This window comes from Crocodylus siamensis, chromosome 6 (genome assembly GCF_052110815.1).
Source record: "Crocodylus siamensis isolate JL-2025a chromosome 6, ASM5211081v1, whole genome shotgun sequence".
NCBI classification, from domain to species: Eukaryota; Metazoa; Chordata; order Crocodylia; family Crocodylidae; genus Crocodylus; species Crocodylus siamensis.
The window spans coordinates 71,951,141-71,968,512 of NC_143400.1; the positions used below are offsets into that span (position 1 = coordinate 71,951,141).

General features: G+C 40.0%; 1 protein-coding gene across 14 annotated transcripts in view; it reads left to right on the top strand.

Annotated features, from left to right (window-relative positions):
- MBNL1 (muscleblind like splicing regulator 1) overlaps positions 1-17,372 on the top strand; it is a 191,961-nt gene that overhangs the window by 61,347 nt on the left and 113,242 nt on the right. The window contains exon 1 of one of the 14 annotated variants that reach the window (XM_090055244.1): positions 10,714-10,863. The exons of 12 other annotated variants lie outside the window; for them this stretch is intronic. The gene's annotated coding sequence lies outside the window, so the exon portion shown is untranslated. Of the gene's footprint in view, positions 1-10,713; positions 10,864-14,342; positions 14,362-17,372 lie in introns of those variants that run through there. One more of the 14 variants, XM_090055245.1, reaches the window with a different exon arrangement.

The window sequence follows — 17,372 nt, forward strand, 5'->3', positions numbered from 1 at the left end:
ACCAAAGCAAATTGCCATAGGGTAATCCTAAAGACAGAATTCTGTTTTCATCCTCACTAGGTCCATTGTAGCAATACTATAGCAACTGAGAGCAGAATCTGGCTCTTAGTGGGTTCAACTACCCGAGATGCTCCATCGCCATAGCAATGAGCTATGGTGCTATACCAGTGGGAACTAACAGTGATGCCACTGCTACTGCACAACAGCGATGAGCTATTTCACAGTAAGATCAGGAATGGCCCATGCACCACTTATGTACTTGGGACTTGTTAAAGTATTAAATGACTTGCAATAACAACTGCACAGTGGGGCGCACATGTAGATGCATCCAGGTTTAACGCCAATCACTATGTTGTTGTGACTTGCATAGTTCAAACGTGTGGAGCTATACCACATTTTCATCTCCACATTCAACTTTCATTGTTACGTGGAGCTGCGTGTGTACATTACAAAAAAATATGGCTGTTGTGGTCTATTTGCAACCAGTGCCATACAAAGAAGAATGTGTGACACAAGGAATATGGTTTAACTAGACTTACTGTACCAAATATTAGAATCCTTACCTCATTTATCCCGCTTCTTTAACAGGTGTTTGCTCCTAATGTGTTTCTAATTCCTGTTTATCAGGGACCTAGATCCCCTTTTAACCAATTACCTTAACTGGGCACTTGCCAGTTTACAACAAAAATAATTTTATAATCTAACACATTCACCAAGTTCCTGGGATGCTGGGAGGAAAGTCAAGAATACCAAGGCCAATTTTAAACTGATGGGAAAGACATTATTTCTCAACACTTTCTGCTGTTTTGAAGATGCTTGAAAGTGAACGTCTCTGGCTTATTGTCACATAGGCCTTAGATATGACACTTCGTAGTCCTCCTAAGGTATTACAAAATATTGTGCCATTCTGTAGTGTGGAGCCTTTATGATGAAACCAGAGTATATTGAACAAACATTGGGAAAATGTGGGTGTCATTGTAACAAATTTTGAAATCTGAATGACTCAGCTGTTTAAAATTTATTGATTGATTTCTCTCTCACACTCTGTTTCAATAGATAGAGAAATAGACAGTAGGGCTGTGCAAAGCTTCGGTCACTGATTTGATTTGGTAGAGATTTGGTCCAATTCAGCAGTCGAATCTCTGAATCTGAATTGAACCAGGAGACCCTTTAATCTCTCTGAATCGATTTGGAGAGATTTAATGATTCGGACATAGACATAGCTTTAAATACTTTTCCTACGTACCTCAAGGTACCAGGTGGCTCTTGAATGCTGTGATGCCGGGGCGAATGGAGTGTCCCACAGGAGTGTGGGGGGCGGCGGACCCAGAAGTGGTCCAGAAGAACTTCCAGTCCACTTCCAAATCCGCCATGGAGCGTGCGGGGGACCCTCCTGCCTGCTCCACGACTGGTGCCTCCTGCATCGGGGGGGGAACCCAGCATCCCACTACAGCTGGGAAGCGTGGGGTGGGGGCTGTGTGCTCAGCAGTGGACCCAGTCCACTTCCGGGTCTGCCGTCAAGCATGCGGGGGGTCCCCCTGCACTCCTGTGAAACGCTTTATGTGCCCCACCATCGCAGTGTTCACAAGCCACGCCTTCTACCTCGAGGTATGTAGAAAAAACATTTAAAGCTGTGTCTCTGGCCGAATTGCTGATTCTCCGAATCAGCATTGAATCTTCCAATTTGGATTTGGCCAAATCGAATGCGGACAGTGATGTGAATCAACAAATTGAATCACTGTCCTCTGATTTGGGCCGAATCTGAATTGAATACAGCCTATTTCTCCCACCCCTAATAGACAAGCAGGCAGATGGATTTTGGTGTAACAGTACATTCTGTGAAGTGATGACCCCACTTCTTTGATTTATCATTTATCTCTAGCAGTACAACCAGCTACTTGATTTTTACCACAGCTATGCCTGGGGATTGAAAGATTGTTTATTATGCTTTAACATTAGCACGCACTTGCCAATTTTCTTTCTTGATATGTTAACATTCACTTATCTGCGAAACTTTTAAAAAATCTTTCCTAATCTCAGTTGTGTATGATTTAAGCTGTTTAAAGGGACTTTTTACTCCCCATTATTTGTATTTCTGATTTTCTTTTTTCCCCCACTAAAATATGAATCTAGGTTTAGACGGATCTACTGCATATTAATTTTTAAATAGAATCAAGTTATTGTTTAGCATAGTTATCTCTTTCTCTCTCTGATTTCCATATACTGTTTTTGTCTGTCTAATATTTTTCCTGAGTTATTTGGCTAATAGATCAGTACAGTTTATTAGGGAAAAAATATGAATGGGAGTTATTTCTGTTATACTATTTATTACTTCTTTCCCTCCCCCATTTTTTCTTCCATAATTATATTGACATTTATTTTTCTTTCCTTCATATGCTTGCCTCTCATATTTACCCAACCATTTTTAATGATAAAATGTTAACCCTATAATTTTTTAACCTGTTTGGTATCTAAGATTTCTTCTAGCTCTTTCTATCTATTCCTGTACATGTCAGTAGTCTACATATGCCAGATCCAAATATGTGTTTAGGCACCAACTTGTTTTTTTTTTCTTTTTTTTTTGGATTCATATCTCTTTCTCAACAAGCACAATACGTATACTTCATAGTTTAAAAGATTATCTGTTTGACTGATTGATTTCACCTCCTCTTCTTTTATTTTTCCAAATCCTAGTGCTCCTAAACAGTTTCTTTAGTACTGTGCTTGAGATCTTCTCAGATTTGTTGATTTTATAAAAAGTCCCATAAATTTTATTTAGCGTCTCTCAGCCCCTTCGTTGTGGATGTATTTCAGTAAGAGAAGCTCTACTCTTATCTACTTACTTCTTCCTTCAATTTTAATAGCATTAGATACTCTTCAGATATGTCAGGAATGATTTGATTTAGGATGCTGTGCACTGCATTCCAAACTTGGGATAAGTATTTCTTCTTACCTGTAGACCACATGAGAAGATTAAAGGTATTATGCGTGCAGTATATGACAGTAAAGATCTCTCATTTGTGATTCACTTTCTACAACTATTCTCCAATAATTTTAGATGCTGCTAGTTACAGTAGATTGCGTGAGGAGATTATTCTGTAATCCTGTAGTAATATAGTACTTCCACAGTTGTACTATAATTATTATCTAACTTAATTCTAGGGTAATTTAAATTTTTATATTTAAGCTTATATCTTAATTTATACTAGATCTTATTTCAGGGCTTCAGTGGTGTATTGTAATATTTTATGATCTGGTCTGTTAGCTTGCTCCAAAAAGCTGTCATTTGGGGGATATTTTTGTTTTCCCAAATATTCAGGAAGAAAGATATGGTTTAAACAGCTTTATAAACTTTATAAACTTAGGTCAGTGGGGAACTACTGGTAGTACCTTATACAGGACAAGTCATGATTCCTTCCTTAATCATGTTCACTTAATGCTGCTGTTGCTGTTGCTGCTGCTGCTGCAGGGCTGCTGTCTCCCCCAATCCTACCTATACAGTTTTCTAGCCCATCAAAGATGCACCAACTCCCTCTCCACCTCATATGAGGGCTAAGAGTGGGAACAGTAAGCTGTTTGCTTTGAGGCCCAACCCTAATCTTCAGTTTCATTAAGAGATGCCTTCCCACAAGTCTATCTCCAGTCTATCAAGAAACTGGTCTGTATGGAATAAGTATCTGCACCAGAGTCCTACCACCCACAAAGAGCACGTACACATGAGCCCGATGCCTGCTCCAGTGTGTTCTAATTAGAGGGCATCAGAGCAGACTCACTGGAGCTAATGAACACGCTCTAGCAGCCTCAGCATCATGTGTATTCAGTGTCCCCTCCCACCTATTTTCAAAATGGTGGCAGGAGCATTTTAACTACAGGTCCTTGAATGAGCTTTAGTTAAAGTGCCCCCACTGCCATTTTGACGTGCGGGACACTGAATGCATGAGATGCTCTGGGTGTTTTAATTGGAGTGGCTCCCGAGAGCAGCTTTAATTAACTTGCCTTCCTCCGCTTCATCCTGGAGCATGTGTAAAGACACCCTGTGTTGTGACATGCCTACTGTGGAGGAAGTAAAGAAACCATCCCTTTCAGGCAGTCTGGTATTGAAGTAAAAGTTCCTTCCCAGTCCAAGGCAACTAGTTCCAACAGTCACAACAGACCAAGGAACAAAGTCCTATATCAAGCCCACAAAGGTGAGAGGAAGCTGTTAATATGGGCATAAGAGGTGGTAAACAAGCAGAGTTTACATAATCACCCCAACATATCCAGGAGCCAGTAGTTTCCCTGAGTCTTAAGAACCTGTCCTCTGTTTTCTCCTTCTCATTTAACTTCTCTATCTTAAACCTACAAGTGAGGGGGGCTCATGAAGAAGCCCCTATGTTTTTCCCACTAATCCAGATAAGTTCTCCCCTATTTTTTGGTGTTGCAGAGTTGCAATTATTAGATTTCTGTTATGCTTTTTGCATTGATCTAAGCTGTGCCAGTTGCACTATGTACAGTATAGTATAGCATGACAGCCTTTTATTTATTTTTGTATTTTCCAGCTCGTCTCTAATCCGTAACAGCACACTTCCTTCCGTTCTGTTTTTGTTTATCCCTTCTATAAACTTTGTACTCTAAAGTTTTCATATACCAGTCAGAGACCCTTTTTAGCTCAGCTCAGCCCAATTAGTTCTTATCTCTCTTTTAGCACTTGCTCTTCCAGTTCTGCATTTTAGTTCTAATGGTTTGCTCTGCCCTCTCTTTTCTCTTTTGCAAACACTTTTTTTTCTTCCAGAAATGACTAAGCTTCCTGTTATTCTACTCTGTCAGTTTTTCCCCAATATTCTTTTTGCATTAAGTAATATTTATTTGCCAGCAGCTTCCTTTGGAATTTTCCTCTTCTACCTCCTTTGTATTCCTGCTTTCCCTTTCACCAATTATTTTTATTGAAGTCCACTCCTATGTCAGTCTTTTAAACTTATGTCCCAGAGTTTTTTTAAGTCATCCCCAGAACAGCTGCAACTAGTTTTCTCATAAATTTGCTGTTGTAGAAAGGCGTGTTAGACAGATAGGATGTAGGAAAACTCAGCTTTCAGTATCTTGGAGAGATTCTTGGTCTTTTATATGAATTATCAAAGGTATTTAATTCTCACCATGTTTTCTGTATTTACTCTCTGTACATATTAAGTTCATTATCTTCTTGGGACTACTCATATGAGTAAAATAATTTTTGTATGCAATAGTTTTCTGTACCAGACCCAAAAATGTAAATAAGTAATTCTACTGTGCATTTTGAGCTTGTTGTTTTTAGTGCTAACAATTGTAGATCATAAAGAAAGTCTGTATCCTACTGGATTGCATTTTTTTCTCTCCACCCATGTCATGCTTACCCATGTGGCTGGGTGTGGGGTGGGCTTAGCTGCTGCTGCCTGTGCAGGGCGGGCAGTTGCGGCAGCACCACTAGGAGAGGTGACTGCAGGGAATTTTGGGGTGGCTCTAGGCCCCAAGCCCCCCTACTGCCACCCCTGCTGACAGGGCATGAGGCAGGGCAGGGAGCTGCTCTGGAGCCAGGCTGGGATTTTGTGGTGGTGACAGCATGGTCCAGAGCCAGAGTAGAGCTGTGATCTGCAGCCTGCATGCCCCTGTTCAAGATAACTGTATGCCCCCGTTCAAGATAATTGGGGAGAGGTAAAACTCAAGCAGGAGGGAAAGAAGGAGTAGGGAACTGGTTGGTAGAAAACCACAAGCTGGAAGAGATGAGAGTAGGATAAAATGCAAAGGCTTTAAAGACATGTAAATATATATTTAAGATTTTTTTCATATTTTCCAACACTACTTTTGCATGAGCAGAAAAAGGTATTTAGCCTTGTTTAGTCAGGCAGAAGGCAAGGCAGAGTGGGTCCTCATGAACAGCTTATCCCTCTGACTTAGATGCCACTCTGCCCTGCCTTCTACATTTCCATGTAAGCTATTGCTGTGATTGCCCATGGATGTTATGGCAGGAGACATGATCTTGGTAAGATGATACTTACTGATCAGAGCTTCTCACACATAATTATGATGAAAATAAAAATACCTGGTGGGTGTTTATATAATAAGTAGCCAAAGCAACCTACAGCCAGAACCTGATAAATCATGCTTTAACATCTGAAAGCCATTTATCTTTATATCTGTGTATCTACTTTGCTGTTGCTGATTTGAGTGGAAACATCTATCAGAAATGAGAGACACATTTGCAAACCCAAAGGAATTAATTTTAATGTGGTTAGACTGAGATGTGATTGGAAGATGAGATGAGCACACATCTTGATTTAGAAACTTTTTTCCCTCAGAACATGTAAAATTAAATACTGTTTCTTTTTCTTGTTTGGAAATTGCAGCTCACTTGAAGGCTTTTTTGTGGAATTGTCATATTTATTTTAAAATGTAATGGGGTGACAGGATGGTAGCTGAATAGGGATCTCATCAGTTATAGGTCACCATTATAAAACAAGGAGTGACTGAAAGTTGTTACTATCTGATAGCTGTGTTCTGTGTGACCTGAACTGCTGGCCTTGAGCCAGTTCTTAGCTGTCTTGTAACAATATTGCTTATACCCTTATTAGGAACATTTGTGGGCACTGAGAGAGGAGGTTAGGTACTGAACAGGATAGGGAAAGTAGTGCTGTAGTATAGAAAAGCTTTTTTCCTCCATGTCTATACTAATAGGAGGCTATTTATGTTTTAGACCTGTTTGTCAAACCTTTTCAGTAATCCCTGAAATCACTTCATGTTGTGCTTATCTTTGTTTTCATTGGCTTTAGAAGTATCATACATGTTCTCTCCTTGACAAAACTGCCTAATCGTTAAGCACATGAGTAGTCCCATTGATTTCAGAGGCTAAGTACAGATGGTCAACACGCCTCAGGCTGAATTGATCCAGACTTTGCAGGTTAGTCTTAATTGCAAATATTGAACCAATAAGCAAATGAACAGACATTCGCTTGTGATTCAGGAAAGGTAGCCACATGCCTGCTATGGCTCAAGCCAGAAGCTGGGGGGGTGCTAGAGCACAGTTCGCTTCCTCTTCCTGCTGCCTCTGAGGTCTGTGGGATTTGCAGTCCACAATCACAGCAGCAGTACTGTACAGGGCAGGGTTTGAATTATACTTTGACTCTTGAGGGTGAGGGGTCTGCAGAAACAAAATTGGGCTGCTGGTCACGATGCCCTTATAAAATCAGACCCTTCCCCTGTTATGATTTTCAAACCTTACAGAGGGGCTTTTGTCTCCTACATCTTGTTGTCTCAGCCCCTGCCCCCAAGCGCCCCTGTAATTTGAACCCTGCTGCAGGGTTGCTCACTACTTCCTCTTTCTGCTTCCAGGTGCCTCTGGGATTTGTAATCCATAGTCACAGCCAGCAATAAGTAATCCAGCAGGGCAGGACAGCACTGTACTTGGGGAAGGTGAATTTAACCCCCTCCCTGGCTCCAGACCGCAGCTGGGTTTTGCCTGGGAGAGCCAGTGAGTCAGCCCTCACTGCTCCAGCTAGGGAGCAGAGGTGTGGGCCCAGCTCTGCTTTCTGAAAGAAAAAGAAAGGCCTAGCCTAGGACTGAAAAGCATGCTGGGATGGTGGGGGACCCTGATTTAACTTGAATCAAAAAGGGGTCTGGGACAGAAGTTTCATAAACTGGTTTGACCTAAAACAGTTAAGTCTGATACCACATTCAACCAGGTTTATCTTAAACCAGTTTCAGCCATTTTGAAACTTGTTTATGTGCACTGAATTTCTGTTCTGTTACAGGTTTAAACCAGTTTCTGATCATTTAAACTGGTTTATGTGTAACTTCTGTCCCTAGCCAAAAAGGCTGTTCACTTAAAATTACATACAGTCTATGATTGGTACCATGCTTAACATGAACCTATATGTCTATAGACTCCTAATAATGGAAGGGCAGTTTCATAGGCACAGACAGAAGAGACACTCTTTATAATTAATTGCTTTCATTTTGGGAATATGCCTCTTGTTTCTAATACCTGTTTCCACTGAAATCAGCAACAGCAAATAACCTAAGTAAAACAGAAGTGTCTGGGCCATAAATATAATGCAGGGGGCAGGGAGGGGGAGAATAAACAAGTTATTTTTGTGTATTAAGGATGACCATGCATAAATGACTCATGGCTCTGCTTTGCTGTGCCATGACTTATGACTTATGCAGTCATTCCCAGTGCATAAAAATAACTTGATTTCTTTTATGCCCCCCTCCATGCCCCCTGCCCCCATTTTGTGCTACATGTATCAGTAGATGGTGCTTTAAACTGAGCTGTCACTGCTGAGTGAGAAACCAGACTTCATTGGTGCCACAAATAATTCTCCAAATCATCTAAGTTGTTCTATAAACTTCAGGAAAGGAACTGTACGGAGCACTGTTGTCCTATGGGAATCTAGCCCTCTCTTCTAGGTGACTAATTGCATGCCCTGCTCTCTAGAAGGAAATGCCCCAAATCCTGGTTTTCAGCAAATGGCTTAAAATACTACATAATTATAGAGTCAGTTAAGTTAGAGTAATATTACAAATTCGTAAGTAAGCCAAGTAACACAGCTATTGAATGTATGTTCCCTTGAGTGGACATAGTCTGGAGTTTATGCTACACAGCTGATATTGATCCACCCACTGCCAGCAATACATGCTAAAAGCTTATGTCTATATACATGTTATGTATACATTTTATTATAAATGTATTTAAAGTATAGCATATTATGTAAGGGAAGGAAGGGAGTATAAAGAACTTAGCAGTTCTGAAAACCAGCCCACTTAGGATTCTACCTAAAAATATTGGTCTAATTCTCTAAGAATGGCCATCATAGTATTTAAAAATATAGGCAGACCAATTAAACAAAAGCAAAACAATCTCATTTTAAAAACGTTTCTGCAGTTTAGTACTAAATACTATGCACAGAATTTTTAATGTATATGATAGAATCCTATTGTAGACATAATTATCTGCTAAATTAAATTCTACAGGTTGGTTTAAAATATTGTCTTCCTTTATAGAAAACTCCTCCTTAATTTATTTGAGATAAAGGCAGTAGATACAAAAATGTGTCTGTAGAAACTGGCTATGGTCATAAAAAGCGATAGAATTTAATTGAGAATCATTTCTACAGCATTTATAAACCAATCTATAGTATTTGATAGAAATATAACTGAATTTAAGAAGCATGGAAGAATATACTGCCATTTACTGTCAGGCCCTAGGTCCATCTTGCCCTGTGTCTCAGAGTGGATGTTGAAAGGGAGAGTGAACTGGTTTTGACCAGGATTTTTTTCTGATGTTCCTCTCCCACTTACAGCCTCCAGGATTTAGGGCCTAGGATGTTCTGATTCGGAGGCCGTATCCCTGAGTTTCATGCTCAAAAGCTTATGATGCAACTTTCCTTAAAAAATGTGTCAATCCCTTTTTGAATCTCACTAAATTGTCAGTTTCTGCAACTTCTTGTGGTAATGAGTTCCACACTTTAATTAAATGCTGGGAAAAAGAAGTTTGTTTTGTTAGTTTTAAAGCATACTTCCTACTAGTTTCATGTTGTGATCCCCTGGTTCTTGTATTGAGAGAGAGAGAGAGAAAAAATAATAAATCCACCTTTATTTTCTCTGCACCATTTAGTATTTTGTAAATTCGTATAATGCTTTCCCTCAAGCGTCTATTTTCTAAACTGGATAGGCCTAACTTCTTTAGCCTCTCCTTATATGAAAGTTTCTCCATAGCACTAATCATCCTTGTTGCCCTTCTCTGTACCTTCTCTAATTTTTCTGTATCTTTTCTGAGGTATAGGGCCACAACTGGGCACAATATTCAAGATGTGGATGCAGCAGGGGGCATAATGATACTTTTTGTTTGGTTTACAATTCCATTCTTAGTAATTTTTTTGTTTGCTTTAACATTTCATTTGCCTTTTTGATGGCTACTGAGCTGATGTTTTAAACTGTCCACAATGACTCCCAGTTCTTTTTCCTGTGTGGTAACAGCTGTTGCTGAGCTCATCATAGTGTCGGTATAGATTGGGTTATTTTTGCCCATGTGCATCACTTTACACTTATCTACAATTGCTCGTAGTGCCAGATCCTTTTGTAGTTCCTCACAGTCTGTCTTGGTCTTTACCACTTTTAATAATTTTACTGTTTTGAATATCTAACTTTTAAAATGAATATTTCTATAAAGTATACTTTATTATAATCTGTATCTATTCAGTTCAGTCTAAATGAAATTATGTACATGCTTATGGCCTTTGGTAACATTTATGGAACAATCTTTCATTTCTATTGGCTTGGTCCCTAGGAGATTCTAGAGGGTATTTTTACAAAGGAAGGCAATGTGTTAAACACCGCAGAATTTCTTCTGTCAGTTAAACACGTTAGTTTTTGCAGTGCTTCTCTTACATAGACGCATCTTTCTTTTTATGCCTGTTTTCTGTGTGGCTGAATAAGACCATTTGCCTGTCCAGCATTTCTAGCTAATCAATCTCAACTACGTGCAGGTGGACAGAGCCATTTTGGCTTGTTTGACTGCATGTGTATTTTAATGCAGACTTCAAATAGGGTCAAAAGGGAACACCTCCTTTTGACTATAAAAGGCAACAGTGCAAGTCCTTATAATTTATTTGTAAATATATAAATAGCTGCTCTCTCTGTGTATAGTAACCAAGAATGCTTTGGCTAGCAAGGAGCTGCCTCTACAGAGTCTGTTCTGGCTTATGCTGTTGCTGCTTCCACTTTTGCTGGCCAAGGAGAAGCTGCTGACTTGGCATCCTTTGCAATTGCTAATATTGCAAACACTCAAGACATGAATTATGGGTATCTTCTGGATCTTTACCAGAGCAAGAGGAAGCCCTCTCCTCTCTGTTGAAGGTAAGGAACAGAGATAGCTAATGGATGTTGATAAGTGAATAGGCCTTGGTGAATATGACACCGAGAAAAAATTAAAGGACCAATCTCTCTAGAACACGGCCACACAGAAGGAAAGAAGTTAACAGCAACGTACCTTAGTTTTAGAAATACACCTTCCGCTAGAGAGTCTATTTTAATGTTAGTCTTGGTTAAAATCCCAGTCACTTTCAAGTCTAGGGGAGTTACTGATGCAGGCTCAGATATCACCCATGTTTTTACTTCTCCCATGTTTACAATTAAGTTGCTCAGTCTTTATTTCCTTCTAATTTTTCTCATACAAATAAGGTCTGTTTTGGTGGCTTACCACAAATAAAGCAACACTTCTCAAATAATCCCATTTAATTACTAAGAAGTGTTATTGTGTGATGAGCAAAGGTGGCAAGGTCTGACCCTGAAACAGGCTCTAACATACAAAACCTCTGTGTTGTGTAGTAATTTCTATCCTACCATTTCTCTGGTTCTCCTCTGTCCAGCTCCTTCCCTTGCTGTGTTTATTTCTTGTTTTCTGCTTTTTCTCCTTTGTTGCTTCATCCATTTTTGTTACTCGTATCTTCTCTCTTTTATGCTCTTGGTCCTTTTCAGTCCTTCCTTTTTATTGATATTTCCCTGCAATTCCATTTTCTCTGTAATGTGCCTAGTTCTGTGGTTGTTTCTTACAACATCCTCATCACTGTCATTCTTCCCTTTGCCCCAAATACACCTGGATCTAACTGAATGTATTTGCAAATGTGCAGTGTCCCAGGTTTCTTTAAAACACTGTCTGTTATATCACCTTTGTTAGCTATGGTAACACCTCTATTAACTGTTGCTGACTCTGTCTCTTCTGCACATAAAATCACTCCAGCCCAAACTCTTCTGACACCACAAATACTGATGCTGCTACTTCTTTCCCTTTTTGCAGGGTTGTCCAAATCATCTGGCTCCCATGGCCACATGTGGCTAGCCCCAATGAGTGCCACATGTGGGATGCATACAGGGCACTGTGTGCAGGCTGGTGTGGCCTGCGGGTCAAAGGGGCAGCACCGAGGGACAGATTATGAGGATTAACGTGGCAGATCTAGCCTACAGGCCATGTGCTTGACACCCCTGCCTAATTGAATGCAGGGTGGAGGTGGCTGGGAGTGGGTGAGAGGAAAAAGGAGTAGCTACCTGTAGCTTGACACGTTGCCCACAATGCCTCTTGAATGCAGAAAACAGGAGGAATTGCAGCATCATATATCAATGGCATTTTTTTTTATCATAGCTAGTTCACAATCAGGATTTGTGCCTTTATCTCAGAACATTTTCATTAAGTGCTAAATATCCTGTTGTGTTAAGTACTGTAATACTGAAAAGACAGTCCTTGTAAAATCCATGTCATTTTCGATTCTGTACTGTGCTTTGATTGGTTAAAAGTGTATCTGTTCTATGAAGAACAGAAGAGAGTTGCATGCCCCACAGAAAACTTTTAATTTTTTTAGCTGAAAACCTTCTTTGAAAATTCTTATGCGTAATATAGTTAGATAGCATTTTCCTTCAGTTTTCATAAATGAATGTATGCTGTAATTTAAATGGAAAAAAACAAGTCTCAAAAAATTTTAAGTAATGAGTAAAATCTCTTCCAGATTTAGATCGCTATGCAGAATGTAAAATCCAGTAGCATGTTCGTTCACATGCACAAAAGGGCTGAAACCAAAAATTCTACTTACATTCTATTTTGATGTGCAGTGGAAGAAAACAAAAGGAGAACAGTGTTTGACCACACACAGCTTTCTTGTCCGATTTGCACATTTTAAAGAGGAATGCGGATCCAATTTTCTGGTTGCATAATCTTTTTCTTTTTATGATTGCTCTTGGATTTTGAGTTCAAAAGCAAAAAAGTAGACTGAATTAAAAGAAGTCAAGGACATACTTTATTAATGCTCATAGACAGCATTGTTTTTCCAACATAACACCAAAATAAAAGAGTTCAGAAAAACATTACATGCTTTTTCTGAAACTGCAGCAAAATGTGAATCTCCTTTAAAAAAAACAACTTTACTTTTGATTTTTGGATTTTATGGGCTGTGCTCCATGATTTATCCTTATCTATATACTCACGCTGCTAGTTTCATTGACTACAGTAGAACTATTTTTGTGAGTAAGGCTTACAGAATTGAACTTTCTGTGATTCTGTGAAGCTGAAGACTTCAGCACCTTAATATAGCAAGAACTTAGTTATTTAATGTGTGCACAAAATGGCAACAGTCCAATTAGGTGGCATACTTGGATTTGTAGCTCATTGGTCGTTTAGGACTTTTCTCTACTAGTGTACATTCAGAAGTGGTTTGTTAAGAGCAGAGGTTCCCAAACTTTTTCTTATTGTGTACCCCCTTCCAGATTTACCATCTGCCCATATAGCCAACCAGCATAAATTTTATATTTTAACCCCTTAAATGCCCGTTATAATGAAAATTAAACCTGTCATTACACCATTTCTCCTGTGAATCTCCCAGAGATGTCTTGTGTACCCCCAGGGGTATGCATATCACAGTTTAGGAAACTCTGGTCTGGAGTACTGAGTACAGTTTTACTCTTTAGGTGCAGATGTCCACTGGCTTTCTGGAGTGGCTGCTGCACATGGACCAGCCAGGGATGTTGGCACGTAATGCAAATACCACAGAAATGCTGTAGAATCTATACAGATTGTTCCACATATCACTTATCTGCAGCTGAAATAGATAATGAAGTCCAAAAGTGGTTGCGTCTTCCCCGCCTCCGGCTTCCTTCCCCATAACAGTCAGGTTCCCTTACCACTCTGCATTTACAAAACAAATCATTTGCTGTCACAGGAGTTGTTTCTGTTATGATAACTGTACATGCTTCATTATTTAGTTTTGTGTCTAACTCCATGTGGAAGAGTCTAGATGCTATCAAGTGACTGAAGTCTGGTTTTCCTATGTCTATGGCAGAGTTAGTGTATTACATAGATTTTATTTTAATTTATTTCTTTTCAGTTGGATTCTCTTTGTACTTTCCTGAATGATACATAAGACTGGCATGAATAAATTTAGCAAGTTTATTGTTCAGAAAGTTGTGGTAAAAATCACTGAAAGCCCAAATGTTCCCGGTGATTTTATACAGGTGTTGCTGAAATCAATGGGAGGTGTGCATACTTTGCTTGATGTAAAATATAGTTAATTAACATCCGTTGTCGATGTTCCTTTTTGGCATTTTTAAATTTTAAAACAAGCTCTAATGTTGGCTTTTTGAGAAATAACAATCCACATTTAGGGAAAAAAATACTATTGCTCCAACACATCCACATTTCAGGAGACCCTATAGGAAAATTAATATAGTTTTACCGTCATTTGAATTAATAGGAAAACTTGAGTGATTATTTTTTTAACTCTGTTAATTTGTCCTTTGCACAGTTCAAGCAAGTGAATAAAAGAATAAAGTTGCAGTTTGCTCCTAGGACCGTAACAGAAAGGATCAAAGGTACAGCAGAGATAAATGTACAATCCAGTTTGTTTTGCAACATGCATATGATATGCAGGCAGTGTTCAGTATTCCACTGTTTGTCCCTCATGGTCTCTGAACTATCAGCGCTGTTCATTCAAGTGAGTAAATAAAAACACATGTAGAATCTGTTTCAGGCTAAAAAGATACTGCTGAGCAACCTAGGGTTGTCATAAAATGCTGAAAGCAGTACTGCATAATACTTAGGCCATAGTAGTAAGCACAGCTCCAAAAGATCTATAAATCTGAAATAGATCTAGCCAGTTAAGTGTTTCCTAAGATGCTTATTGGTGTTTAATCTAGTCACCTGAGGTGATATCTGTAGCCCTCTATGGAAATCACTTGGAAGCTAATGGAGGCTGTATTGGCTTTAGCGAAGTCAGGATTTCAGTCCCACTGCTTAGACATTTGTAGCTCCTACTTCAAATGCAGTAGAATCTTTTTCTTCACTTATTGCAATTTTTAGATACCTGTGTGTATGGACAAATGTACTTTCTAGAACCGTTAAAAGAAGATTTTACTGCTGCTTGAGCTCGTGCATCAGCTGTTATGATTTGTTACGAGTGAGTAGTCATATAGCGATACAACTAAGCCATATCATTCTAACTTTGACACTGAATCAAACAGGGTTAAAGTTGGGAGTAGTTTTGCTACACACAGTTGCTCCTCAGTGACCAGTCAGCACCGACCATGGGGTTGGGGTTTCCCCATGGCCCGTCACACCAATTGGGAAGTGACCGCAGCACTCCCACTTGCCGGCTGGCACTTGCAGGGGGGGCACTGGTGCTCCTGCCTGCCCCCCTGCCCATCACCTGAGCAGGGAGCATGGCCTGACAGGGCCTGCACCGGTGCTCTCAGGGCGTGCACATGCACCCCCTACGCCTTGCCACTGGTTGATATAGCAGTTATTTTGTTTGTACATTCAGGCATCTTTCTTTAGAAAATTTCTATTTGGAAGGAATCTTTATTTGTTTATTACTTCTTGGTCACCTTGGTTAAATATGAAGTCGCTTGTCTGAGATGATGGAGAAATTTTATAAAAATCAGTTGGTAAAATACTTGTCATTGGTAGGCTGCTGGCCTGTCTCTCCAGTATCTTTCTTTAGGGCTTCCTATATTGAAACCTAAAACTCACAAACACAAGTTACTTCTGCATACCCCAGCATGTGTCCATGTGTCTTCTTTAGTTGAGAGTCTTCCATCTTTATAAGAGTCATCTGACCCCTTCATAGCTGTACCTAATAATTCCCTCCAACAAGCCCTAACAGCTACTTTTTCAAGAGGCTGTACCTCTACCCCACGAGTAGCCAGCCAGTGGGCCTGTGCAAATAGGGAAGTATTTAAATTCGGATTCGTCTGATTTGGAGGACAGACATTCAATTCAGTGATTCGAATTGCTGTCCACATTTGATTCGGTTGAATCAGAATCAGCCAGAGAGAGGCAGGCACAGCTGGGCGGCCATGGTTCTCCTGTTGCTCCTACATCTGTGCCTGCCTCTCCCCGGATAGGGGGAGCTGCAAGAGAAGCCCCCTTGGCTGCCCGCCCAGCCCCAGCCCCCTCTGCCAGTCTGAACCTCTGAATCTTTTCCAAATCAACTCAGAGACTTTGGATTTGATTTGGACCTTTTAATGTGTCTTCCATTTCGATTCAGATTTGGAGATTTGGCTGCCGAATCAGGCCGAATCTCCTCCGAGTCAAATCGGCAACTGAAGCTTTGCACAGCCCTATCAGCCAGAAGTCCAACTCCCCAGGCTCTGGCTTGTTCTGCAGCCCTTGGCTGAAGTAAGTGCCCTAGCTCACACAGGATTTATGCAGCAGTAACTAAAAAATAACTGCGTTGCCAGGACGGTGTAGTAACAACTATAACAGCACGAACATTTAGTATTTCCTGAAGTACTACTACATGACAGTGCAGTAACAACTGCATCATGGGGGTCATGTGTAGACAAGCTTAGGGAGCCTCAGTAGAGAGTTTGCATCCTTTGTGGTAAGCCTCTGCCCAACTGTGAATCAGGAGATGATCAGTAAGCCTGCTACCTGGGAAACTACATAGGAGAAAGGGATTTTGGCTGTAGTGAAATACCCATAGCTCCCTAATAAGAAAAATAAAGTTTCAGAGATAAAAAGAATAGAGTATATTTGCACACTGAGCTATCAGAAAGATTAGAGCTTTCTGACTTTTCCTCTGATACATGGTACTTGAAACTAATAATCACACAATTAAATATTAACTAAATGCAGTCATTCATTATTGAAAATTTGAAGCATCTGCCTCTCTGGTTATTATACTTTATCAGCCCAGTTTCTTTTTTTGCTTTACCTCGTAGTGTGTGATGTCTCTAAAGTGTTACTTAAGTTTGCTGAGTTATAGCATGGTTTAGCTCTTTTCCACTAGAGAGACATTAAAAGTCAAGTTTATCACCCAAGCAATCTTTCTTCCTTCAGTGTAAACTAGCACAGAGCTGGATTATCAGGATTTGGTTGGGCCTTGAATTCTAAATCCACACTGGTAGCAGAGGAGAGGTAAAGAGCTGCAGAGGAAGCCCAAGGAAGAAAACTTTAGACATAGAGGCAAAGCCACCTTAGCACCTTCCAACACATAGGGGCAGGCCACATTACTGCCCTTCCATATCACAATCATTGTGCATTATTCTCACCAAGGGCCTTTTTACTCAAAGGAGCATTGTGACTGCAGGGTGCCTAGCAGAGCCGGCTGGGATTTTTCAACAAAACTCTTTTTTTTCTTGAAAAAATATTGATTCATAAAACCAAATATTGATTCATCATTCTCCTTTTTGGAGAATTTAGGTGCAATGAAACTTTCACAGGTGAATGCTCTCTTTCTGGAGAGAGATACAGATGCAGCTGTCTCCTCCTAAATAACTAGAGCAGTCACATGTAATGTAGGGGACAAAGTTCAAGTCCCTGCTTTGCCTGCATGAGCGTCATAGTCATGAGGCTGTAGTCTGTCTCTGTCTCTTTCTAGACT